Source organism: Erpetoichthys calabaricus, chromosome 12, assembly GCF_900747795.2.
Source record: "Erpetoichthys calabaricus chromosome 12, fErpCal1.3, whole genome shotgun sequence".
In the NCBI taxonomy this organism is placed as follows: Eukaryota; Metazoa; Chordata; class Cladistia; order Polypteriformes; family Polypteridae; genus Erpetoichthys; species Erpetoichthys calabaricus.
Genome location: NC_041405.2, coordinates 70,555,928 through 70,582,660, shown reverse-complemented (window position 1 = coordinate 70,582,660; position 26,733 = coordinate 70,555,928). Strand labels below are relative to the sequence as shown.

General features: G+C 39.6%; 1 protein-coding gene across 1 annotated transcript in view; it reads right to left on the bottom strand.

Moving 5' to 3' along the window:
- npas2 (neuronal PAS domain protein 2) overlaps positions 1–12,121 on the bottom strand; it is a 240,449-nt gene extending 228,328 nt beyond the window's left edge. The window contains exon 1 of the mRNA XM_051935191.1: positions 12,030–12,121. The gene's annotated coding sequence lies outside the window, so the exon portion shown is untranslated. The remainder of the gene's footprint in view (positions 1–12,029) is intronic.
- Positions 12,122–26,733: the final 14,612 nt, after the last annotated feature.

The following is a 26,733-nucleotide window of genomic DNA, read 5'->3' as shown; positions in this document are numbered from 1 at the left end:
CAGGCAGGTCAAGTGATCTTGTTAGGGTCATACAGCATCAATAGCAGGATTTGAACCCACAACCTCAGGTATGAAGTCCAAAGCCTTAAGCACTACACACAGCAGCCTATGATAATTAAGCTCAGCAGTTTTTCAACCCATTGAGGACCTGCTTGTTTCTTTAGCAACAGCCTCCCAATTCTTGCACTTGATCTTCTCTGTTTTTTGTACATACCAGAAATCATGGATAGATAAATTAAGAGGCAGTGTTATCTTATGGAAATACTAGGGGGTTCGCCCCCTGCTCGCTTTGCTCGCCAACTCCCCACAGCCTGCGCTACATGCCAGCCACTTCACGTATCTGCCGCTCACGTTGTGAAGAGGGGGGGCTGAACGCACCCCAAGGAGACGTGGTCGCTCCTCTGAAACCCCCTCTTAAATGGTGATACAATAGAAAACAAATAGTTTTTATTACATCTTATGTGGTGCTTTGAACATTTAAAAACCTGTACAGCAGCTGTCCTACACTTTGTCTTTTATTTCTGGCCCCAGGCATAGTTAAGTCTCTTGGCCCAAAGTCCTGTCTCGCGGGATGTGAGTTCTTGATATTTTTTAGTTTATAATTTAAAAACAGAATAAGAATCTGAAAATCTAACAACATCACATTAAAGTTCGATAAATTCTGAAAAGAATGATACCAAACATATATATATATGTAGCTGTGGTGGGTTGGCACCCTGCCCAGGATTGTCTCCTGCCTTGTGCCCTGTGTTGGCTGGGATTGGCTCCAGCAGACCCCCGTGACCCTGTGTTTGGATTCAGCAGGTTGGAAAATGGATGGATGGATGGATATATATATATATATATATATATATATATATATATATATATATATATATATATATATATATATATATATATATATATATATATATGTACCTGTGGTGGGTTGGCACCCTGCCTGGGATTGGTTCCTGCCTTGTGCCCTGTGTTGGCTGGGATTGGCTCCAGCAGACCCCCATGACCCTGTGTTCGGATTCAGCGGGATGGAAAATGGATGGATGGATGGATGGATATATATGTAGGTTTTAAAATAAGCCCAATTTAAAGTGTGACATAAAAAATCACATAAAATCGTTGCACAAAATTGTTGTACTTTTAGGCTTAGGGTTTTATATATAGAGAGTAGATATAATTATTGTTACAAAATACTTAGGACAAATTGTCTATCCTTACAATTTGCTGTGTAATGACTAGACTGGCACAATGCTAGCTGCATACTCCTCTGCCATTATAGATGGTGTAACTGTTGCTAAAACTCTTTAGGTTCCCAAACTCTATGTCCTGGCTAGTAGCCAAGGAGTTGGCCTTAAGGTTATATACACAAATGTGACCACTGGTCACTATGTGAGCAAGTCAGTTAATTTCTACACATTTTCTATATTTGAATCAGTATCTGTCACAGTTCAGAAAACTGCACTTTGGCTACCAAGGTAGAAGAGAAGGAGGTTTTTCACACAGGGATGTGGGTTGAGGCAGTGGGATGAAACAAGTAAGGAAACTAGGCCTAGTACACATCCATACCAGTGAGATGGTCATGGTGCTTGAAAGTAGAATGTACAGTAATTTTCCCTAGTATTTTTTTAACTGGTTCATTTATTTTGGCCGCAGCCGTACCTAGGGTTGCAGCATCACGGATCCAGTGTTCTGGTTTTAAATCATATGGATGGTCATTGTCTATGTGGAGTCTCCACATTATCAATATGTCTACATGAGTTTTCTTCAGGACATTCTAATTTTCCTGTCACCACCTTAAGGATGTGCTGGTTAATTTAAATGGAGATTCCATATTGGCATGTGTGGGGGATTGTGAGAGTGGGTCCTACAATTGGCCAGCGTACTGCCCTTTCTTGTGCCCAGTGCTGCCAAGATAGGCAACCTAGAATAACATTAAAACGCTTTGAGAATGTTATGGAGAGTGGGTTGGTTTGATGACAACCTTTTCTGCATACAGTTGATTTGATGATGAAATGTAGACATATTTGTTTTAAAGTCCAGTTCTTTACATGCTAGGTCACACTGCCTACAATCATCTACAGTGCATAACCATATACCCTGGGGCATTACTGTCAGACCTGTTCTCTTATTTGAAGGGAGCTAAGCTCATGCATTGACTCCATTGTGAGCACACAGAGATAAAAATGAAACTCCCATAATGAGTGGAATGTTAATATCTTTGGAAGGCATTTTAACATAGTACACACTATAAGAGCTACTACCTAACATAATGAAAAGGAACCTTAATAAAATGTGCGTTCAAAGAGATGAATGAGCCTTATGGAGTGGGAGAGAAAGACAGGGAGGGAGAAAATTTCAATTAGCTTATTTTTAAATAATCAAAAACATTGCCCACTCAGTTAATAAACTGGTACGCACCTGGTAAGCCAGAAGAAATAAATGCTTTGATTTAAAGTATTTTAGCCATTCTGCACATTACTGTTGTATTATGTGTTGTTATGATGCTGTTGTTTTTAATTTGAAATGTTTTTATATTTATTACAGCTCTAAATTCCAAAAAGGTCAGTTTGTGCATCATGACCCCCTCCTGGCACATTCAGACCTTAAGAACAGGAAATTTGGAAAATGAATGGGATGTTTCATGTTTTAAAAATAAAACGCAAATCCCACAGTGGCGGCTATCAGCTGATCGCTAGCAGGGGAATGTCACATGACGTACAGTACCAAACTGTGATATGTTTTAGGAGGCGTCTGTTCCAGTTCATAATGGAAATCAATGCGTGTCATATGGCATGCGCATTTCAGCACCTACACTGGGCCAGACACAGTGTGGAGGGAACAAACCAGCAGCCATGCCAACAGGAGCATAAACTCTCAAAAGTGAAAAATGTTCATGCTGCAAATCAACAAAACTCTTTCTGTTATGAAGATTGCAGGATTCAAAATTAATTATTAAATGTTCACTTGTTATTAGGCCAAATCCTAATATTTAGTGAACAGGTAAAAAATCAGGTTAGCATTTTTTTTTTTAAATGGTTAAATAGGTAACTCATGAAGACAAGAAATACTATGCTAACAGAATATGCACTTGCAAATAGTAATGTAAAATGTGTAACAATTTTCATTAAAATGTTTTGTCTGCTCTCTTAAATATTAATTAAATACTCTACTTCACACTTTAAAGAAGCATTTTCTTTAATGCGGCATATCACCATAGTCACACATACTTAAGAAGTGATAATTAATCACTTCTTATTCCTACAGAAAGAATTACACTTATAAAATCAGTTCTTAAATGTTAGTTAAATAAGATCAGTTTATTTTCTAAGACTCTTTACTTTACTGGAGGGTTACGGGGGGTTGTAGCCTAATTAAACAACATTAGCTGCAAGGCAGGAGTCTAACCTTGGTATGTGTGCAAACCACAGTGGGACAAACTAATGCAAACCACAGTTGAACTGGGGCCAAATCAACCCAGTCTGCCTCTTTGTTTAAGCAAGATAATAAATTATTAACAGTTGCCTGTACTTTTCTTTTTATCATATTGTTGTCATTCTGCTTATCAGGATGAAGGTTGTGGAAACAATAAACTTAGATGGGATGACCATACCACCTTATCCCTAGTAAATTCTTCTTGGGAAATTTCCAAAGCATGTCCAGGCCAACACAAAGTGTGATGGGGATCTGGTCTGAATCTTTACCCTGTGGGCTGTGTCTCTTACTTCACCCTTGGAAGAAAACCTGTGGGAATTCTGAGTAAATTCCCAAACCAGCCCAAGTTGCACTTCTTGATTCAGAGAAAATGCTGTACTACTCGAACAAATGTAAATAAGAAAAAAAAAAAAGATATATATATGCACAGTATATGTATATGTATATATATCATGTCACTCAAGTGCGCACAGAAGGCAGTCAAAGAGTTTAACTGAGGGTAAGATGCCAAGTCAGGGATTGATGAAGTGCACTAATGTCTCTTCTCCCTCTTCTACAGATCATCAGAATGGAAACCCAGTAAAACCAAGAGCAAATTCTGTATCTCTGTCTGGACCACATCCTCCTACTGATGTCACTTCTGCCACTTCCCTCACAAACTCTCCTTTTCTTGCCCACCGCTTTTAAAAGCCAATTACCTCACCTTTCTAGTTTAGTTCTGTTTAGGACTCATTCTTTTGTGACTACTGTCATGATTTCAATCTGCATTACTGTTTCACAATATACAGAATGGATCCCCAAACCTTTTCTGTTTGTGTTTTCCCTTCTTACAATATATATATTTATATTTATACTAGGGGGCTTGAACCGTGTGCGTGGTTGTAAATGTAAATGTGGGCAGGACTTTTCCAAATCTCTTTGCATAAAGGAAATTTTCTCACGTGGGATTTCACTTTCACCAAACAACCAAATATTTTAATTCTTGTGGATACGCCTCTTCATTGGGAAGAAACACTACTTTCCTCTGATGGCAAAACGAATTAGATGATCTGCAAGTCTCCAAGCAATATATTCAATCTCCTTTCACTGTTCCGTTATTTCACTTGTATAATATATAATAAATAATTTCCACTTGTTTGCGCTAATGCGATCTTTACCATCATTTTTTGAGACTTTCGAATTTTTGTACTTCCATTATCTCTAACCTGCTCTGCATGTGTATCTCGCCAATGTTTTTGAATTCTTTACGACATTCTACTTTGTCATCTACTCTTTGTTTTTTATTTCCAGACCCGGGCTTGGTTAAATCTCTTGGCATAAACTCTTGTCTTGAAGGATGTGAAAGTGTCTCTCTTCAAAAGATCACGTCTCGTTGCAGGATAAAAAGTGTCTCCTCTCAAGATTTTTTATTAACATTTTATTATAATAGAGAGATTTATTTTTACTGTATATATATATATACACTGTATATATATATATATATATATATATATATATATATATATATATATATATATATATATATATAAAGAAGAGTTGGGATCCGAGAGACTGTGTTTGTGGAGGGATGGAGAGTTAAGGCGGGTGTTGGAGTCACGTGATCATCTCCCCTCCCATTCACCTCATTTCATTCACTTCATTTTGCTGTAAGCTGTGCTCCGCAGCTGATGCGGTCTTGCCGTCCTTTCTCCTTTACTGATTTACTGTTTAGTAGATGTGATGCTTACTGAATAGTATTTTTTCCTTTAGTGTTTCTACTTAGTGTTTCTTAGTGTTTAGTAGACACGGTGTGCGAAAGGAGAGTTGGGATCCGAGAGACTGTGTTTGTGGAGGGATGGAGAGTTAAGGCAGGTGGGGGAGTCACGTGATCATCTCCCCTCCCATTCACCTGATTTCATTCACTTCATTTCGCTCCAAGCTGAGCTCCTCAGCTGACGCGGTCTTGCCGTTCTTTTTCCATAGTGTTTAGTCATTTCTCCTTTACTGATTTACTGTTTAGTAGACGCGCTACTTACTGAATACAGTAATCCCTCGCTATATTGCGCTTCGACTTTCACGGCTTCACTCTATCGCAGATTTTATATGTAAGCATATTTAAATATATATCACGGATTTTTCGCTGCTTCGTGGGATTCTGCGGACAATGGGTCTTTTTACTTCTGATACATGCTTCCTCAGTTGGTTTGCCCAGTTGATTTCAAACAAAGGACACTATTGGTGGATGGCTGAGAAGCTACCCAATCAGAGCACGCAGTTAAGTTCCTTTGTGCTGATTGGCTCAGCGACCGAGCACAGAATTCAATTCTGCTGCGTTAACCAGGAAGTCTCGTCTCGCTCATTCAGCATCAACGTGTTCCTGCTACTGCTTCAGGGGCCGTGCCCAAGCGCCAACGATTTCCGAAAAGGTAAAAGTTTTGGAAATGTTGAAGGAAGGGAACAGCTACACCGCTGCAGGACGCCATTACGGAATCAATGAGTCCACGATTCTTTTTTATTTAAAAAGGAGGAAAAGAATATAAGATCTATGGCCGCAGTGTCCTTTAACCAGGGAGCAAAACGAGTTGTAAGTGGATGTAATAAGGCGGTAGTCCGGATGGAATCTGCTTTAGGGATCTGGATTGAAGACTGCCAGAAGAAGAACAGCTGCGGTGCTACACAGTCACCTGAAGAGGCTCCTTTAGAAGAGCTGTAACGCTCTCCTTTGTTGTGCAGTAAAATTAAACTCATCGTTATCGGACAAGTCGCCGTGTCATTGTTGGTGAGTAACATAATTAATTTTCTACATACAGTACTTATTACATGTGCATAGTTTAGTATCACTGCACACACATTTTACTGTACAGTATACAATTTTTCTTGCATTGTACATATTTATTGCTGGTGGCCTGCCTGTCGTAATGGCTGTAACATATGGGATATCGAAGACGCTCGATATCTTTAAAATAATATTTAGGTTTTACTTTATATAAACAGTGTGTTTACATACATAATTTCAATGAATCTTACCTAATATCTAAGCGAATACAAAGGGTATATGCTGTATAATTGTGCGGGAAATGTTTATAAGAGTGTGGGTGAGTTTATAAGGGCTTAAAATATATAAAAATAACCATATGAACATATGGTTTTTACTTCGCGGATTTTCACCTTTTGCGGGGGGTTCTGGAACGCAACCCCCGTGATCGAGGAGGGATTACTGTAGTATTTTTTCCTTTAGTGTTTCTACTTAGTGTTTCTTAGTGTTTAGTAGATGCGGTGGTGTTGCGGTTTACTGTTACTTTCTACTTCGTTTTTGTACTTTAGTGTTTAGTAGACTTTTACTTTATCTCATTTAGTGTTGTTCCCGGTGGTGCTGCCGTTTTTTACTGTTAGTGTCTACTTAGTGTTTATGTTTAGTGTTATGGAAGGAGTGATCTTACCACTGTCAGATTTTGCAGTGAATGAGTTGGTTAATAATCATTATTTATCAACAGATCACATGAGCAAGTTCAATAAACTTTTAGCTGCGCATACAATTTTCCAACCTCAAGAGGTTTTGCTAATGTGGACTCCTGACATACCTATAATGCCCATTCCACAAAATGCAAAACATATTCAAATATTACCTTCTGCAGCTACTGAACGAGTGACTCACTGGGTGTGTACCTATTATGATGGTGCTGTAATTCATGACTATGACAATTTAAACGCTGATAAAAAATTCAACCTCACCAAAGAGCAGCTTCGTTTCCTTCATGCTTTGTTTCCTTACAAACCTCCCATAGTTTATGAAGACGCACAGCAACAATTAAATCATACAGATTCTGGTGTATTTTCAATTGCATTTGCTGTGTGTATTTCTTTAGGTATTGACCCAAGTGATCAAGTTTTTACTATTTATTCAATGTGAAATCACTTACAAATAATTTTTGTTACTTGACAATTGCTTCCATTCCCTGTCGAAAGCAGCCGACGAGCAACACCAGTTACAAGTATTCAGTGCGTTCAAAGACCTGTACAAAGTACGGCCACTAACACAATCACTCATAAAAGGGGAGATGACTCGGTGCAGGAAATGGGTATTGAAACTACCTTGGAAGACATGCAATCAACAAGGCGATTAAACGGATCTCAAGAGAGGTCTTCTAGGTTGGAAAAAAAGTGCTTGGCTGCCAAAACCATATATATATATATATATATATAATATACATACACACACACACACACATATATATATATACATACACATATATACATTATATATATATATATATACACACACATATATACATACACATATACATCTATACTAATAAAAGGCAAAGCCCTCACTGACTCACTCATCACTAACTCTCCAACTTCCCGTGTAGGTAGAAGGCTGAAATTTGGCAGGCTCATTCCTTACAGCTTACTTACAAAAGTTAAGCAGGTTTCATTTTGAAATTCTACACGGAACAGTCATAACGGTCGACAACGTCCACCATGTTAAACTTTCTTATTTATGGCCCCATCTTCACGAAATTTGGTAGGCGGCTTCCCTGCACTAACCAAAACCGATGTACGTACTTATTTCGGTGGTATGACACCACTGTCGGCAGCCATATTGAACTTTCCAACGGTCTTTGTTACTTAATGGGCCCATCTTCAAGAAATTTGGTATGCGGGTTCCCAACGCTAACTGAATCCTACTTACGTACATATATACGTCCATAGCCTGCAGCTTGGTCCACACTCTGAATCCTCCAGGCACTCCTGAGTATAATCTAATTTTGAAGGTTGGGGCACCAATAATGTTACTGAGAAACTTACAGCCACCAAAACTTTGTAACGCCACGAGACTTCAGGTCACATGCCTGCAAAAGAACCTAATTGAGGCATCTATTTTTACTGGCGGTGGCTCAGGGGAGAGAGTTGTTATTCCTCGCATCCCCGTTATACCCTCTGATCTCTCATTTCAATTCAAACGCCTACAATTTCCAGTAAGGCTCTGCTTTGCAATGACAATTAATAAGTCTCAGAGACAGACCCTACAAATGGTTGGCATTGATTTGAGGCAAGATTGCTTTTCACAGGGGCGAACTGACAACATGGTATACAAAGAGATCCTTAACAAATAATTATTGGTATATTTTCCCTCAGTTTATTATTTAAAATTTTAAAGCAGTACTTCGCTGCAGCAAAGTGTGGGTATTTTGCTAGTGTATATATATATATATATAATTGTAATATCTGTCCATCTCTCATGCAAGATTAGAACCTTGATCTTGGTTTGCATAGTTTAAAATCTGATACATACTGGTATTGCAAAAATGTGAGGAAGTAGCAACTTAGTGGGCACTTTACCATCAATCTGCATATTTCGCTACTGCAAATGCATATATACTGTACATATATACTGAACTCAGCAATTTTAATTTGGCTTAATGACAAATTAATAAATGAAATTAATATATGTGTCTTAATGCCTTAGTAAAAATACATTAAATATGATTACACAAATAGGCAACCCAGTGGTGCAATGATAGCGCTGCTGCCTATCAGTATGGAGACTAGAGTTCACATCCTGGGTGTTCCCTGCAGGAAGACTGCATGTTCTCCCCATGTCCACACTGATTTAAACTGGGTGCTCTGGTTTCTTCCCACAGTCTAAAGACATGCAGGTCAGGTGAGTTGGCATTACTAAATTGACCCGTGCTGGGTGTCAGTGTATTTGTCGTGTGATGGACTGGCACCGTGTCTAAGGGTAGTTCCAGCCTTGGACCCAAGGATTGCTGAGATAGACTCCAGCTGCCCCATGACTGTGCTCTGGATAAGCAGATTAGGAAGATGTAGGGAAGGATAATTATACATGTTAAAAAAATGTTTAATATATAACAAAACAGTATGATGTAGTGGCCAAAGAGGCACAACCACTAACTTTCTGTGAGACTCCTACTTCAACTCAAGAAGTTACTAAACTTGCCTAAGTGTAACCTGTTTGTAACCTAATATAATATTCTCAGACCCTCTTTATTTAATTCTGTGTCACACAGGACACTGATGCCTATCTTGGCAGCACTAGACACCAGGAACCAGATCATCACTGGGCCCACTCATGTCACACCAACACTCATTCTCAGTTTGTCATAATGGAATAGCCAATACCTTTAGGGATGTGGGGTGAAAATTGGGAGTAACCGGACTAAACCCACAAGGAACAATGACAGAATGTGCAAATCCCAGACTCGCAACAACCAGACATGATACTGTATCTATATGTTGTAAATATGACTATTAAGGATGATGATCAGAGCAAAATGCTGCACAGCATACAAAATCAAAAGAATTTGTTTAATTTTTAAAACTGGTTTAAAATAAATAGGAACACGATTTTATAAGATAGGGTTTTAATGTTTTATTTGTTTCATTTTTAAAACTAGCTTATAATAAATAGGAACAAGATTTTATAAGATAGGGTTTTAATGTTTTTGAATATCCTGGAATAGATGGATCAGTGTACTATAAAATTGTAACTTCAAGGACATTGGCCAGAGGATTCCAAAGTAACTTTTCAGTAATTATTGATAAATAATGCAATAAACAATGACTACCAACAAGAGTAAGTAATACTTTACTGAATGAAAATAGAAATCACAACAAGACTTAATAAAGGAAATAGCACTTTAACAGAAAGGAAAAGCTTATCGTATATTTTTGTCACACAGTATGCATGATTCATAACTCTCTCAATTCTCTTCACTGTCTTTTATAAGCATCTAGACTTTTTTCTTTCTTTTTAAATCAGAAGTAAAGTTCAGCGGGTAAAGTGTTTAAATTAGAGCAGAAAATAGAATGTGCTTGATATGCGGAATGCATTGTCAGGAGAGTAGGCGCGCCTTCCACCGCTAGTAAATGATTAATAGGCGGTCTGCTATCATGCCGTCTCTTCATAAAGACTGTTATCTAACCCTTAATAATACAAACGCACACCATATCTGAGCCTTAAGTTGCCGCCTGTGCGTGCATTGCAGTTTCCTCGACATTAAAGACCGCAGTCGAATGACTGGAAAGTTGACGATCGCATTTCATTAACTTAACAGAACCCAGACGTATGGAAAGGATAACTGGAACCACTCAACGCAAAGTTGTCAGCAAAGTTAAAAAAAGAAGATTCGACTCTGATTCACCTGCTGTGCAAATCCCTTGGGGTTCTCTTCTCTTATTTATTACACAAGGCAATCCAGTTAATTGCCTTCATGACCTCGTCTGAGAGAGAGAAAAAAAGCAGCCAGTGTGGGAAAGTCATAATCACATTAAACGATCAGCACGCATTTAACGTGATCGCAAAGTAAGGTTCAGATATTCGTTATTGGGGAACGCCTGCATTCAACTGTTCAATGATAAAGAAGTCGGAAGAATTTTACTTTTAGAAGCTCTGACGTAATAGCGGTCGATGGGATTCGAACAAGGACATCAGTCACTACAATACACCGGCAAACGAAAACAGATAATACAGTTGAACTAAAGTAACACTCATTTTGACCGTGTGGTTACCTAATGTTTACGACTCGGGGGGTACTAATCGAGAACATCCTTATTCACCCTCTGCTCAGACCAAGCCAACGTCCAACCGTATCTATCTCGGAGAGTCTGACAGGGTAAATAACGTGCACCTACTGAACCTGTTTAGCCCAATACTGTGCCACCGGGAGCCGGATATTATTCCATCACGAAAGCAGGAACCAGCTCTGGATCGCTATGTTAACTTAATGTTTACGTCCTGGGAATGTGGAACAAAAAAAACAAACAAAATAAAACAAAAAAAACGTAAGTAACTCCCCAACAGATTGAATTCAAATACATAAAATACAATATGAGAATCACGAGAAAGGCGCTATACAAACCAAATTTTTTATTATTATTATTATTATTATTATTATTATTATTATTATTATCTTTAAGCTACTCATATTGATTCTGTTCGTGGTGCCAATGTGTTTATCACGATGACCTCCTTCAAATCCAAAACTTTCATCACATTACTAATTCCGCGTGAATATGTGTATACGCTACATCCCCATACACAGTCGCAGATCGGCAAAGCTTATTAGAGTCTTGGCAGCGAAGGTGCATCCAGATCTGGACGGGACAGCAGCCCACTGCAAACAGCATTCACGCTCACGGCCACCGTCGGACATAACGAGCCAACGCGCACGCCTGTGTGGCAACTTTGAGTACTTGAGGAAGATTCAAATGGGCTGAACGAGGCAACTTCACAAACACCTCGACCAAGCGGGGAGTCGAACTCAGATCCTTACCATTGCGCGACATTTTTGAGCTACTCTTACTTATATTCTGCACCTATACTCTATCCTGACTGTCGAGGACTATATTCTGCATCCAAGGTAAACAAATCTAATGAGATCCATTTACACTGTAAACGTGGAAATAAGTGAACGTTTAATCATAAGTCAGGTAAAACACACCACGAGACACAGTGTTTCTGTGATTTAGAAAATAATTAAGCGAACTGTCCTGCGAGAAAGGCCGAGACAATATTTAAAACGAACGGATGACTATGCACCTAATAACCACAAAATATCCAACCACTCACCCCAGGAACGCCCCCGGTCACCACTCACCGAAGAAGCCCGTAAACCCGCAGCTCCCGCAGCGCCCTGACGGCCAGCACACTGGCAGCCTGTCACAGAGGCAAGCGCAAGGAGGGATTTTTGCCGCGTTACTCATGAAAGCGCATTATGTAAGCGGCACAATTTCTGCGGGCAACGAGCGCTTTCAAATTGCTATTCCATTCACAGACAACGACGACGACGATGATGGTGATGATGATGATGTGCATTTCCCATCCCACACACAATACATTTACATCAGGAAGGATCTAAGCTCTTGGAAAGAAGAGAAAGGGGGACAGCGAGTGGCGTGAGGGGGGAATTAGAAAGCGAAAGGGGGGGGGGGGGGGGGGGGCGAGTGGACGTGTATAAAAATTAAAAGGGGCTTTGTGTCGCCACTGGGATGTACGCGTGCAAAGAGTTGCCATCCACAGCAAGTACCCCAAAGTCAAGGCGTTGACAGTAAAATTACATGACCTTAAAAAGAGTATTGAATCTGCAACTCGATTAATCGCCAATCAAACATTCGGTTTTTTCTTTGGAATAGCGCTTTGAATAGCAGACTCCATACATCCCGAAATACATTGCAGAGATTATGACTATGTTATTTAAACAACTTTAGCACGGTGCGACATTTGCAGACCTTATCTTAAAAAATCTGAAATGCAGAAGCGAGTAAAATATACTTTAAAGACAGCACAATTATTTGAAGCATGAAATGATGTAACGGTAAAAAAAAAAAAAACCTTAATTCGTTACAGAGCCTTCCAGATCAAAGTAATCTTAAATGCATTATAATACATACCTTTAATATCACTGATCACACAGACATATTACAGTGGAAAACAAGAAGGTTAAGTGACTTAATTCAACCCACACATTAAATCTCTGGTAAACTGAACATCCACATCCATGCAAACGTACTCATTATGCCACAGCACCAACACAATAATAATAATAATAATTTATTTATATAGCGCCTTTCACATGCTCAATGCAGAATCAGCATCTGAGAAAAATGAAAAAGGTAAAAAAAAACATTTTTAAAATGTGAAAAAGAAATGTTGAAATGTTACACTCAACTTGAGTTATTGAAAGAGTCATCATCTTCCAACCCACTATATCCTAACACAGGGTCACGGGGGTCTGCTGGAACCAATCCCAGCCAACACAGGGCGCAAGGCAGGAGCAAACCCCAGGCAGGGTGCTAGCCCACCGAGGTATTGAAAGAGTTCAGGAGAATATAGGAGCCACAGTATGTGCAGATCAGAGACCCTCTGTTATACGTGTTAAAGTACATTTTTAGTTAAGTCTCCCGTCTAATCTCATCTATTGCCTTAAAGTCTAGTATGTCTGGGTCAGATCCATTTATTGTGTATCTGTCTCCAGGATGACAATGAATACGACTCCCACTTTTTACCATTAAGGCCATCTTGCCTGAAGAAGGGGCCTGAGTTGCCTCGAAAGCTTGCATATTGTAATTTTTTTAGTTAGCCAATAAAAGGTGTCATTTTGCTTGGCTTTTCTCTACATTCATAATGGCTAACACGGTACAACACCCTAGTACTACAAATATTTGTGTAAAATGTATCTTTATCAAGTTTCCAACTGTATCCCCATGTTCTTGTTGGACTCATTTTAAAGTAACAGCCTGCATTCACTGCATTAATCTCTTTCAGAATTTTGGTGAGAAGTCAAGCAAAATGATGAGTTTTATTGGCTAACTAAAAAGATTATAATATGAAAGCTTTCAAGACAACTCAGGCCCCTTCTTCAGGCAAGATGCAATACAGAAACTGGAGTTCCATGTGTTTACGTGGACACCAGGATAGATACAACACTGGAAAACCTTTAAGTGAGACATCTTAAATGTAAAAAAATAATAGACCTCTCCAGGCTAAGATTCATTTAGCAAGAAAGGAGAATAATGTATAGGCACGATCTTTTGATAAGATAACTGTCCAAAAAAGTCTTTTGACGTTTCTGATGAGTTTTTCAATACAATGTGGATCTGTAGTCAGGTTGTCTGGACAGACTGAGAGACGCAAACAATCCTCATATCTGTCGTACCTGTGTTGTCCCTCTAATATATTTATTTCTAATCCTGTCTACCCTCGTTACTCTAAGCGAAAATCATGGCATTTTCAATTCCGCCATTCCAGCTCTGCCTTCTGTATTTTTGTCAGTGCCACTTTCTCTGAACTATATAACATAGGTGGCCTCACTTCTGTTTTACAGACCTTCCCTTTCACTCTTGCAGTCACTCTTCTCCATCAAGTCCACCCTATCTGCACTCTCTTCTTCACCTCTCCGCTGCACTCTCCATTTCTTTGGAATGTTGAACCCAAGTATTTAAATTTGTCTACCTTCACTACCTCTGTGCATTGCATTCACACCCTTCCATCACCATTCATTTCATTTATGCACATCTGCTCTGACTCTCATTCCCCTTCTCTGCATTGTGTACCTCCACCTCTCCAGGTTCACCTCATCCTGCTGTCTACTATCACTACAGATCATTCTGAAACATCATAGTCCATGGAGACTCTATATGACCTCATCTGTCAACTTGTCCATCACCTCACTAAACAGGAAAGGGCTTAGAGCTGATCCTTGATGTAAGCCCACTGTAACCTTGAACAAGGCCGTCATTCCAACTGCGCATTTCACAGTGGTCATATTGTCCTCATACATATCATGTACCACCCTCACATACTTCTTTGCTGGTTCCGACTTCCTCATACAGTACCATAATTCCTCTCTTGGGACCCTGTCATATGCTTTTTCTAAGTCCACAAACACACAATGCAATTCCATCTGACCATCTCTGCAGTTCTCAATCGACACTCTTAAAGTAAACATTGCATCTGGCATGAAACCATATTGCTTCTCACAGATTGCTACCTCTCCTCTCAGCCTAGAATCCATCACTTTTTCCTATATCTTTTTGGTGTGGATGATCAACTTTCTTTTCCTGTACTCCTGTAATTACTGCAGCTCTGTACATCTCCCTTATTCTTGAAAATTGGTACTAATATACTTCTCCACTCCTCAGACATCTTTCCACTTTTCAAGCTTTTTTTTAAACATTCTAGTTAGAAAATCTATTGCCTTCTCACCTAAAGATCTCCATGCCTCCACTGGTATATCATCCAGGCCAGCTGTTTTTCCAATTTTCATCCTTTCCTTAGCCTCCCTTACTTAAGCCTTGTTGATCCTTGGTACATCATGATTTACTGTCTCCACTTTACACAACCCACACTCTCTCATTTTAAATATGCATAAGTCCTTCAAAATACTTCTTCCGCCTTTTCAACACGCTCACCCTGCTTGCCAGCAAATTTCCATCTGCATCCTTCATCACCCTGACCAGCAGCACATCGTTCCTCACTCGGCCCCTCTGTTTTGCCAATCGGTTCAAGTACTTTTCTCTTTTCTTTGTATCCAGCCTCTCATATAGCTTGGCATATACCTTTTCCATTGCTTTCACCACCACTGTTTTCACCTTTCACCACATCTCTTTGTACACCTGTCCGCCTTCGTCATCACTCTGGTTATTCCAATTCTTAATCGCTAACCTCTTCCTCTTTATTCTTTTCTGTACTTCCTCATTTTATCACCAACTCTCTTTGTCTTCTTTCCTCTGTCCAGATGTCACACCAAGCATTTTCCTAGCACTCTCACTTACCTCTTCAGCTCTGGTATTCCAATCATCTATCATGTTTTTACCACCACCCAGAGCCTGTCTCACTTCCTCTCTGAATTTCATAGAATAGTCTTCCTCCACCTGATCCTTGGTTCCATTCTTACTCTCTTCCTCTTTTTCACCTCAAAGTTCCTGCATACCACCAATCGATGCTGTCTAGCTACACTCTCCCCTGCCACCACGTTATAGTCTCTAACCTCTTTCACATTTCATCTCCTACATAGGACATAGTCCTCTTGTGTGTTTATATGTTACCCTGTGTTCATCCTTCTTCTTAAAACATGCATTCACCACCACCATTTACATACACAACCACCATCTGTGCTTCAACATTTAAGGAGAGAAAGCAACTCCTTTAATAGGAGAGAAAGAGAGAGCGTCCAATCTACCATTATCCAATGGGGTTCTCCCAGCAGAACCTGATGTGGCCCACATGCTAAAAGACTGGTATTTCTTCCTTTTGTTGTTACTTTATTTTGTTACTATTGTCGGTTTTGTAGTGTATTGTGAGCAGAACTATCTTTCCACAGTGCATTTCTCAACATTGAACCTTCTTCATTCATGGAACTAATATCCCCTGCTGGATGCAGGCACACAAGGTTTTTTACAAGCTCACAATCCCACTGGGAAGTGACTGAAATACTGACTCTGGTCACATTATAGGGAAATCATTTGGTTGGTGAAGGAGTCTCTGAGGATCTCCCAGGAAGAGCACACAAGTATTGCTAGAGATAGGGTGGTCCATGCTCAATAACTCTCTATCTTACTTCTGCAACTCTCACTTGGAAAAGAGGGTAGAGAGTCACAAATAAGTGAAAAAAAAATTGATTACAGAAGCACACCACTAAACAAAACTAAAAACGTTTGCACAGTGTCCAGCCACCCTTTAGTCAGGGTATCCATAATTCCAGGCATCTGCTCATGAGTCTTAAGTGTCATCATATTTTACTACCATACATGTCCTGTAAACCTAGACCATTGTGGCTGCAAATATACTAAAAGCACAGAATAAAGATGTGAATTGCATCCTAACTGCAGGTTTCTTATGAAATTCTCAGAACTCGCTGGAAGTCCTATCAAGAGGCTGTGAGAGCAGCAAAATCAAATTTTTTATCTTGTCTAATTGCAAATGTTGCCTTGAGACCTAGGGTGCTGCTTAGCACCATAAACGCTCTCTTAAACCTACCTGTCAGCGGCTTCCCTGAGAGTACGACTGAGACCTCTGAGCTTTTTCTCAACTATTTTAAAAATAAAATCCAAGTCATTCGTTCCAGAATTACTGTTCCAGGTGTTGATCACTGTGGGAAGACACCAGCCCCTCTAAGTCAGTGTACAGCCACTTTATTTCCATCCATCCATCCATTTTCCAACCCGCTGAATCCGAACACAGGGTCACGGGGGTCTGCTGGAGCCAATCCCAGCCAACACAGGGCACAAGGCAGGAACCAATCCCGGGCAGGGTGCCAACCCACCACAGCACTTTATTTCCATTCAACCTATTTCTTCTTCTCAACTAGCTGATATAATCCTGCATATGAAACCTTCCAACTATTCACTAGTTATCTTGCCCCCACACCTATTTAAAGATACTTTCAAAGCTTTTAGTCCAATCGTTTTGGCTATTACGGTATTAACAACTGTCTAAAATCTGGTATAATGCCAGACAACTTCAAACATACAATTGTTCAGCCTTTGCTGAAGAAGCCCACACTTGATCCTACAGCTCTTTCAAACGATAGGCCTATTTCTATGCTTCCATTTCTGTACAGAATTATAGAGAAAGTGGTTTCTTTGCAGTTACTTTCATATCTGGAGGATAACAATGTATGTGATGTGTTTCAGTCAGGTTTTAAAAAACTTCATAGTACTGAATCAGCTTTGCTATAGGTGACAAATGAAATTCTATTAACTTTGGACTCGGGCTCTTCTGCAGTCTTAGTCTTATTGGATCTTAGTGCAGAATTTGACACAGTGGACCATGGGGCTCTGTTAAAATGGCTTGAGGATGAAGTAGGCATTCAAGGCTGTGCTTTGAAATGGGTTGAGTCCTACTTTAAAGGTAGATCTATGTCTGTTAACATAGATGGGAACTTCTCTCAGCCAGCTCCTCTCACACAAGGCATCCCACAAGATTCTATCCTGGCTCCCCTTCTATTTTCCCTTTCTCTGCTCCCTTTGAGGGCCATCTTTTACAAACATGATGTCACGTATCATTATTATGCTGATGATATGCAGCTGTACCTCAAAGTTAGTCCTGACATCATTTCATCTGTAAAAAAGCTGTTGAAATGCTCTGAAGATATTAAATATTGGATGGCAAAAAATTTCTTACAAATAAATGAAAATAAAACAGAGGTATTAAAGTCTAGTTTTTACCAGCTGAGGCAAATTTCTAAATTAAAATCCTTTCTTTCACAGAAGGACTTGGAAACAGTCATTCATGCCTATATTACATCTCGGCTAGATTATTGCAATTCCTTATATGTGGGACTGCGCACATCTGCTCTGTCGCTCCTTCAGCAGATTCAAAACGCTGCAGCTAGATTCTTAATTGGGCCAAGAAAAAGGATCATATCTCCCCCATTTTAGCCTCTCTCTCACTGGCTATCGGTGAGGTGTCGAATACACCTTGCATGGTCTCACTCCAAAATACATCTGTGACCTCCTTCACCCCTATGTGGCACCAAGAGCATTGAGGTCACCTGGACAACTACTCCTTGTAGTCCCGAGATCTCGGCTGAAGTTGAGGGGAGAGAGAGCTTTCTCAGTTATTATTGCTCCTAGGCTTTGGAATGACTTGCCTTTTCACATCAGGTCTTCATCCTCTATCGGGGTTTTAAAAAGTCATTTTAAGACCCACTTGTTTTCTTCTGCCTTTTACTATGTATAATGGGATTGTGGTGGATGTTACAGTATAATTGGTTGTTTTATTAATTTGCTTCTGCTTTATAGTTTGCATTGTGTTTATTTTAATGCTTCTTTGTACAGCACTTTGGCGCAACCTCTGTTGTTTTAAATGTGCTTTTATAAATAAATAATCTAATCTAATCTAACTCATGCTGTTACTTCAGTTACATGGGAAACATTTTGTTACAGTAGTAGCTAAAGAACAATTATTAATTATGGATACCAGCACTAAGTGGGCCAGCACAGTTGTGCAGTGGTGATCACGGCTGACTCAAAGCTCTCGCAGACTGTGTTCAATTCAGCCCAGTGATTGATTGTGAGTTCGTGTATTTTCCAAATCCCAAAGATTGTAGGATAGTTTAACTGGCTCCTCTAAACTGGCCCAGTGTGTGTGCGTGCATGTGTGATACAATGTTCCAGTATTGTTAGTTGATGCTGTTAAAGTTAGACATGGCTTCCTTTTAAATTAAATTAGGTTAAGAAAATGAATGGATTAACCAAAGTGGCACAACACAGTGGTAAAGTGTTGCCTCTTCACTACTCCAAAGAGCAGGTTTGATGTCCACCTCAGTCAGTGATGGTTTAAAATTCATGCTTTCTATATTATCTGTGACAATTTCTCTTTGCAGAACTCTGATGTACTTTCATTTGTTAAGCTAATGGGATCTCTTAACTGTACCCATAGTATTGGCTGTGTCCCTTCCAAGACCCGTTGCAGCTAGCATCCATTGCAGGAATTTTAACAAAATGCCTTGCTTGCCTTTAGATAGATAGATAGATAGATAGATAGATAGATAGATAGATAGATAGATAGATAGATAGATAGATAGATAGATAGATAGATAGATAGATAGATAGATAGATAGATAGATAGATAGATAGATAGATAGATACTTTATTAATCCCAATGGGAAATTCACATTCTCCAGCAGCAGCATACTGATACAATAAATAATATTAAATTAAAGAATGATAATAATGCAGGTGAAAAACAGACAATAACTTTGTATAATGTTAAATGTTAACATTTACCCCCCCGGGTGGAATTGAAGAGTCGCATAGTTTGGGGGAGGAACGATCTCCTCAGTCTGTCAGTGGAGCAGGACAGTGACAGCAGTCTGTCGCTGAAGCTGCTCCTCTGTCTGGAGATGACACTGTTTAGTGGATGCAGTGGATTCTCTATAATTGATACGAGCCTGCTTAGCGCCCGTCGCTCTGCCACAGATGTTAAACTGTCCAGCTCCATGCCAACAATAGAGCCTGCCTTCCTCACCAGTTTGTCCAGGCGTGAGGCGTCTTTCTTCTTAATGCAGCCTCCCCAGCACACCACCGCGTAGAAGAGGGCGCTCGCCACAACCGTCTGATAGAACATCTGCAGCATTTTATTGCAGATGTTGAAGGACGCCAGCCTTCTAAGGAAGTATAACCGGCTCTGTCCTTTCTTACACAGAGCATCAGTATTGGCAGTCCAGTCTAATTTATCATCCAGCTGCACTCCCAGGTATTTATAGGTCTGCACCATCTGCACACAGTCACTTCTGATGATCACGTGTTCCATGAGGGGTCTGGGCAACCTTAAATTCCACCACCAGCTCCTTGGTTTTGCTGGTGTTCAGGTGTAGGTGGTTTGAGTCGCACCATTTAACAAAGTCATTGATTATGTCCCTATACTCCGCCTCCTGCCCACTCCTGATGCAGCCCACGATAGCAGTGTCATCAGCGAACTTTTGCACGTGGCAGGACTCCGAGTTGTATTGGAAGTCCGATGTATATAGGCTGAACAGGACCGGAGAAAGTACAGTCCCCTGCGGCGCTCCTGTGTTGCTGACCACAATGTCAGACGTGCAGTTCCCAAGACGCACATACTGAGGTCTGTCTTTAAGATAGTCCACAATCCATGCCACCAGGTATGAATCTACTCCCATCTCTGTCAGCTTGTCCCTAAGGAGCAGAGGTTGGATTGTGTTGAAGGCGCTAGAGAAGTCTAGAAACATAATTCTTACAGCACCACTGCCTCTGTCCAAGTGGGAGAGGGATCGGTGTAACATATAGATGATGTCATCCTCCGCTTCCACCTTCTCCTGATATGAAAACTGCAGAGGGTCGAGGGCATGTTGAACCTGTGGCCTAAGGTCGTGAAGCAGCAGCCTCTCCATGGTCTTCATCACATGTGATGTCAGAGCAACAGGCCGAAAGTCATTCAGCTCACTAGGACGTGAGGCACATAGTAATTTAAAGAGATTCTGACTCTATCCAGTTGAAGAACATAAAATGATTCAATAAGCTTGGATGAAGAATTAAGTGCTAACTGTAGTGAAGTTGAAGCAAAGGCTAAAGCATGCCTAAAAGGTGCCAGAAGAACTCTTGAGATAAAGTTAAGGGAAAGAAGTTAAAACACAAGTTCAGTGGCTTCAAATATCTCATTGGGCATGAGAGTTTGGGATTTGTTCATCATAGGGCATGAGAGTCTGGAATTTGTTAGGAAAAATAAGAATTCATTTGGACACAAGGAACATTTGCTGTATTCACACAGATGGTGACCAGGGTTGTGCACAGCACAATGGAGCTGTGAAGCAGCAGAGTCACAGTAATTTCTTTGCCCCTGTCCTGGAGAAATTAAATCATAATTTTGGAACTGTTTAATCTTAACTTTGGAAAATCAGATAGTTTACAGCCTAATAGAAAATGGAGCTGCAGACAGCAGGAGTAACCAGGATCAAAGCTTTCAGGCAGAGCTGTCCATAACCTGAGTAATTAGCCAATCATCTGTGTGTAGTCTCCTAAGGTCCGGAATTCCATGTTGCTTTTGGAGATGAAGCACGACCCATTCATAGAACTTGATAGAAAAGGAGAGATGTGAGAGAAACTTCAATTTCATCACAGGGACTTCATTTACCTGGATGTCGAATACACCATCCATACATCAGTCCGACTGCTGAAATGAAACAAGCCACCCGGGGCAACATTCTGTTTTGTCGACTGATATTTACTTTACTGCTGATCTTCAGTAAGCTTTCTGACTTTAAAGAAAGATTGCATTTTTATTTAGGACTATATACATATATAGGACTATGTACATCCAGACTATGCTATCCAATTGTATTTTCTATTATATTTTTTCTGTTGCCATTACACTGTTCTTAATAAATACTACTTTGATGTTACATGTATGGAGTACTGTGGTGGGCTGGCGCCCTGCCTGGGGTTTGTTTCCTGCCTTGCACCCTGTGTTGGCTGGGATTGGCTCCAGCAGACCCCCGTTTCTCACATTTTGTTTTGATGTGAGAAACAAAACAAAAAGAAAACAGACAAACATCCAGAAGACATGGGGAGAACATGTCAATTTCACACAGACAGCGATTCAGAGAGCAAGTCCTCTGAAGCTGTGAGGCAGCAGCACTAGGCACTGCACCACCTTAAAATACAAAAACACTACTAAGAACTTGTATGTCCCCCCCCCCCTCCCCCCCCCCAAATTTAAACTGTCAATGTCTCTGCAAAAAGAGAAGTTAATTAGACGGGGGGCTACTTACATGTTTGAGAAGTTTAGGAGTCATGAAAATCTGCAGCCACACTGCTAGTCCAGCACTAAATTTGCTCATCCCTACTTTAAATGTAATTTGATTTTGCCAAGTTACCATTTAGTACGACATTTAGTGGTAAAGGCTCACTAGTGTTACTTCTTCGCCATCAATTCAATTTTCACAGATAATGTTTTTCTCTGTGGTCAGGCTAAAGCATTGATGAAATATATTTGTCTTGTCTAATTTTCTATAACCTTTATGCAAAAACAAGTGGTTATTTAAAGGATTTAGTCACTATACAATTATGTTCATGAGGATGAGTCAGTATTTTTTGTAAATTTTCACTGGAGTCATACTATAAAAGACTTGAATAGCAAGTCTATTTATATTAAAATGAGAAAAACATGATGAAGTCAGAGAAATAACGTAATTACAAAGGAAATGAATAATTTAAAATCTTTTGATTTGTCATGCAACTTAAAATAATACAAAAGATGTGAGAAAGATTAGAATATCTGATTTATGCATCAGTCTCCTTAATGGCCATGCATAATATTCAGGACACAGACCTGGATTACTCCTTTACTATTCTTAGGCCTTTCTCCTGGAGGTGCCATGAATCCCTTTTATTTAAAGTCACAATTAAAACATTTGATCCAAGCACAAGTGTTGCATATCGATCAGATATACCAGTAAGAATAACACTGCACTCTACACACGTGACATACCACTGCAACTGTTAGAACAACTGCTACTACATACAGTAACTCCAGACCTTCACTACTTCACAACTATCTGACACAGTCTGGGTCATCAGCAATATTTATCCATACATTTTCTTAGTTTCAATAAAGGGTTGTGAAGATGAATAAAATCTTTTTATTATCGACATAAATAAAATCATAATTTGTGACTGTATATACTCACGAATAAGTTCTCTCACAGATAAGTCAGGGCTTGATTTTACCGTATAATTTCCGGTATTTTATAATGTCGGACGTATAAGTTGAATGTGGATAACTCATGTTATTGGTCCAAGAGATTATGATATGCTAATGCTGAGACAGTAACCACGGAGCACACTGCCTTTTTTTTCTATGTATTGTATCTACGTGACCACACAGTAATACCCAAACTATTCCGAAGTAACGTTTATACTGTTTTGTGTTTTTTGTTTCTCACACCCTCATACACCTTTATCATAAGAGCATTCCTTATCTACGATGGAGTGTTCGATCAGAGGAAAATATGAAGCTGGTTTTAAATTAAACATCATTGAAGTAGCGAAAGAAATTGGAAACTGCGCTCCTGCAACAAAATTCGATGCATCTGAGAAACTGATGGAGGAGGCAAGAAAATGGAAAAAAAAAAAGTTTAAGTGTCGCATTTTTGAATGGAGATATAAGTCGGGCTCTGATTTTATAATCGATTTTTTGGGTTTCAAGACCCGACTTGTACATGAGTATATACGGTTGTTTGTTTGTTCAGCAATCACTGATATTAACAAAATTTTGCATGTGCGTTGCCATAAGTCCCACTTGAAACAGAACCTATGTGTCATATCAGGGTGAGGGTTTTAAAAGGAACGATACAACCCAAAAACCAGTGCCGACACAAGGACTACCATTTCCACCAGGCATCAGCAGTGTGCTAGGATTGATGGGAGGACAATAACATCAGCTCACACAAAACCAGCCAAAAGCATCTGCTGCCAGACAAAGTGGGATCTCATCTGGAATTGCAGATATAGTGTTTTCTTCTCATTGAATAGCAATTTCATTGTTTCACTGAATTAAAGAGTTGCATCATAGGTTGTATTTACCCATGTTGAATTCCAAAAGACTGTTTTCCCGTTTATTTACTCTTGGGCAACATCAGGAACTTCAGCTAGTTTTTAATAAATAAAGAAATGAATTAAGCCTGCTTTTGAACAAGTTCAGGTTCAGTTTATTATCATAATATCATATGTACAGAGTTGTTAACTGTTTACACTGATAGACCATCTATCCGTCTTTTCCAGTTTAGGGTTGTGGAAGACTGGTATGCATGCTGGAAGGGCAAACTCACACACACACTCACATAGGGCCAGTTTAGAGTTGACAAACATCCTAACATGTACAGTTTTGTGAATGTGAGAGGTAAAGCAGAGTACCAAAAGAAAATCCCATACAAACATGAGGAGGACATACAAACTCCACACAGACAGTGAGTGGCTTGAAGATGTTAGATCCATGGGTCAGCAACCATAACCACTGTGTCTCCATTGTCAGCAATTCTAATGATCATGATGATCCAGTAAGTCCAGGACACTCAGTTTTTCCTTTGTGTTCTGCTCTTAATTCTTTAAAAGTGCCCACACCTTATATACTCACCAGCCATCATCAGAACTACTCTCCTATAGCTCTGTAGTTGAAAATTGTCTCTAGCATCACATTCACATTAAGAAAATAAATTTTGCTTCTTGTCTTCTTTCTTCTTGAGTAACCAACAAGATATTATAGGGTCATTGGTCATTATTGTGACATGTACAGAGTACAGAGAAATTCTTACTTACACGTCCTAAGAGACACATGACGCATGTCCACTTTCAAATGCTATGATTATTCAGCATTGTGATCCAAAATAAAAGAAACTATGAAACAAGCCAGACAATCTCATAATCTCAACATATGTATGTCCTGTTAAGTGCAGCATTCTCCTCTAAGTGAGAGGTTCTCAACCCACTGGAGTTCTCTAACCAACTCTGGTTATTGTTTCTAACTTACAACCTGAATCATGGATTTGAATCCTAGATCAAGTACCTCCTGTGTGGAATTTGCACATTTTTGTGGTGGCTATGTTTTTTTTAGGATGCTCCGGTTTTCTACAACATTCTGGAGATGCCTTTTTAGATTAATAGGAAGAACCAACTGTTAGTGCAGGTGGCTGCATGCCTGAGTGTGCCATCCAAAAGACTGGCACTCTGTAAATGGCTGGTTCTTAACTTGCACTTTATGATGCTGGGAGAAGGACCAGCTCCTCATGATACTAAAATGGACATGCGGATTTAAACATGAATGGAGTGGACCCTCTTCCCATGCAGCAGAAACAAACAAACAAACACACACACTTGCACATCATCATTCATGGCAGGAGTTGTTTACTGCTCACTAGCATTCATTTAGGTAATGTAATGAGCCATCTCGGCTCTGCTGCAGTTCCATAACTGCACACTCTTTAAATCATCCAAAGAGCTGCCCGGAGATAAGGGATCACGATAGTATTTGTGTAACTGGGACACTGTGTCTCATTGCATAAGAATGAGCTCTGTGAGGTAATAGTCGCTGGCCTGTACAGTGACCAACCTTTCATGTTTTCAGCCTTCTTAATTAACCTTAGCTCAGCACAATTCAGCCAGGCCCCGCAGAGAGTTTGTTCATTTGTGCGTACAGAATTCCTTTCTTTCACATATAAACAAGCAAAGCAGGCGACATTGTGATTCAGTTCTGTCTGGTACTTAACCTTATGCTAAAATGCATGGTCTTTTATTCCCTACAAAGTTATTATATTGTACATACAATAATGAATTTCATAGTCAAACAAGCTGGTTTGTTGAATCAGTCTCTCTGTTTATTAATTAATCAGTTGTGTTATTTAAGTATCAAAATCAGGGCATAGACTGAATTATTTGAAAGCAAGAGAAAATGTTTTATAGGGTATGGTGCATATAATACTCATATGTGAGTGTTAGGAGAAATTCCTGTGTAAATAAGTTTCAAATAAGAAATAAAATATAAATAAAAACACATAAGATTTTCTAATCTGCTTAATTCAAGTGAGGGCCACAGGGGACTGCAGTCAATGTGAGCAAGCAGGAAAGAAACCAGAACAGAGCACAAAAAATATTTTACTCACTTATTAACTAGTAGTAATTATGAGATACTGTTCAGTATCAGGGAGCAGCAGAGGACCACAGGGAAACATTGGTTTGAATGCCTGGTTACTCCCTGTGTGGACCTTAACTTCCTGCTTTTTTGTGAGCTTTTCACCAGACACTCTGATTTTCTTCCACAAATGTATCATGTTGATTAGTGACTCTGAATGTTCTCCATATGGGTGACTATCCTTTGGAATTGATTTGAGGACTGGTCCCTGCCTTATATCCATTACTACTGAGGAGATTGCATATCCACCTCAGGTTCACGTGGAGTTCTCTGACTACTTTCTATATCTTAAAGATGTGTCTGGGTCCATCTGTAACTCTGAAATTAACACAGTATGGCTGTGCACATGCTGTACATATGCTTTACAAGTGATTTCAGTCTCATCCTGATTGGTCTCTGGCTTTGTTCACCATGTTACCCATGATGGTAAGTTTGTACCAAATGGATTCTGTAAAGCAATGGAACAATGGATTGACATATATCCTAGAAAATGTAGAGGTCAATTTACTGTTATCATTGCTTTTATCCCAAATGCATCATTATGTTCATATTTGCAATTATTAAAAAAAAATCATGCACATGCTAATGGAGGTTTCTTCCCTTACTCAATATTCCTTTTAAAAGTAACAGTGATCAGACATCAGGCAGCAGGTAAA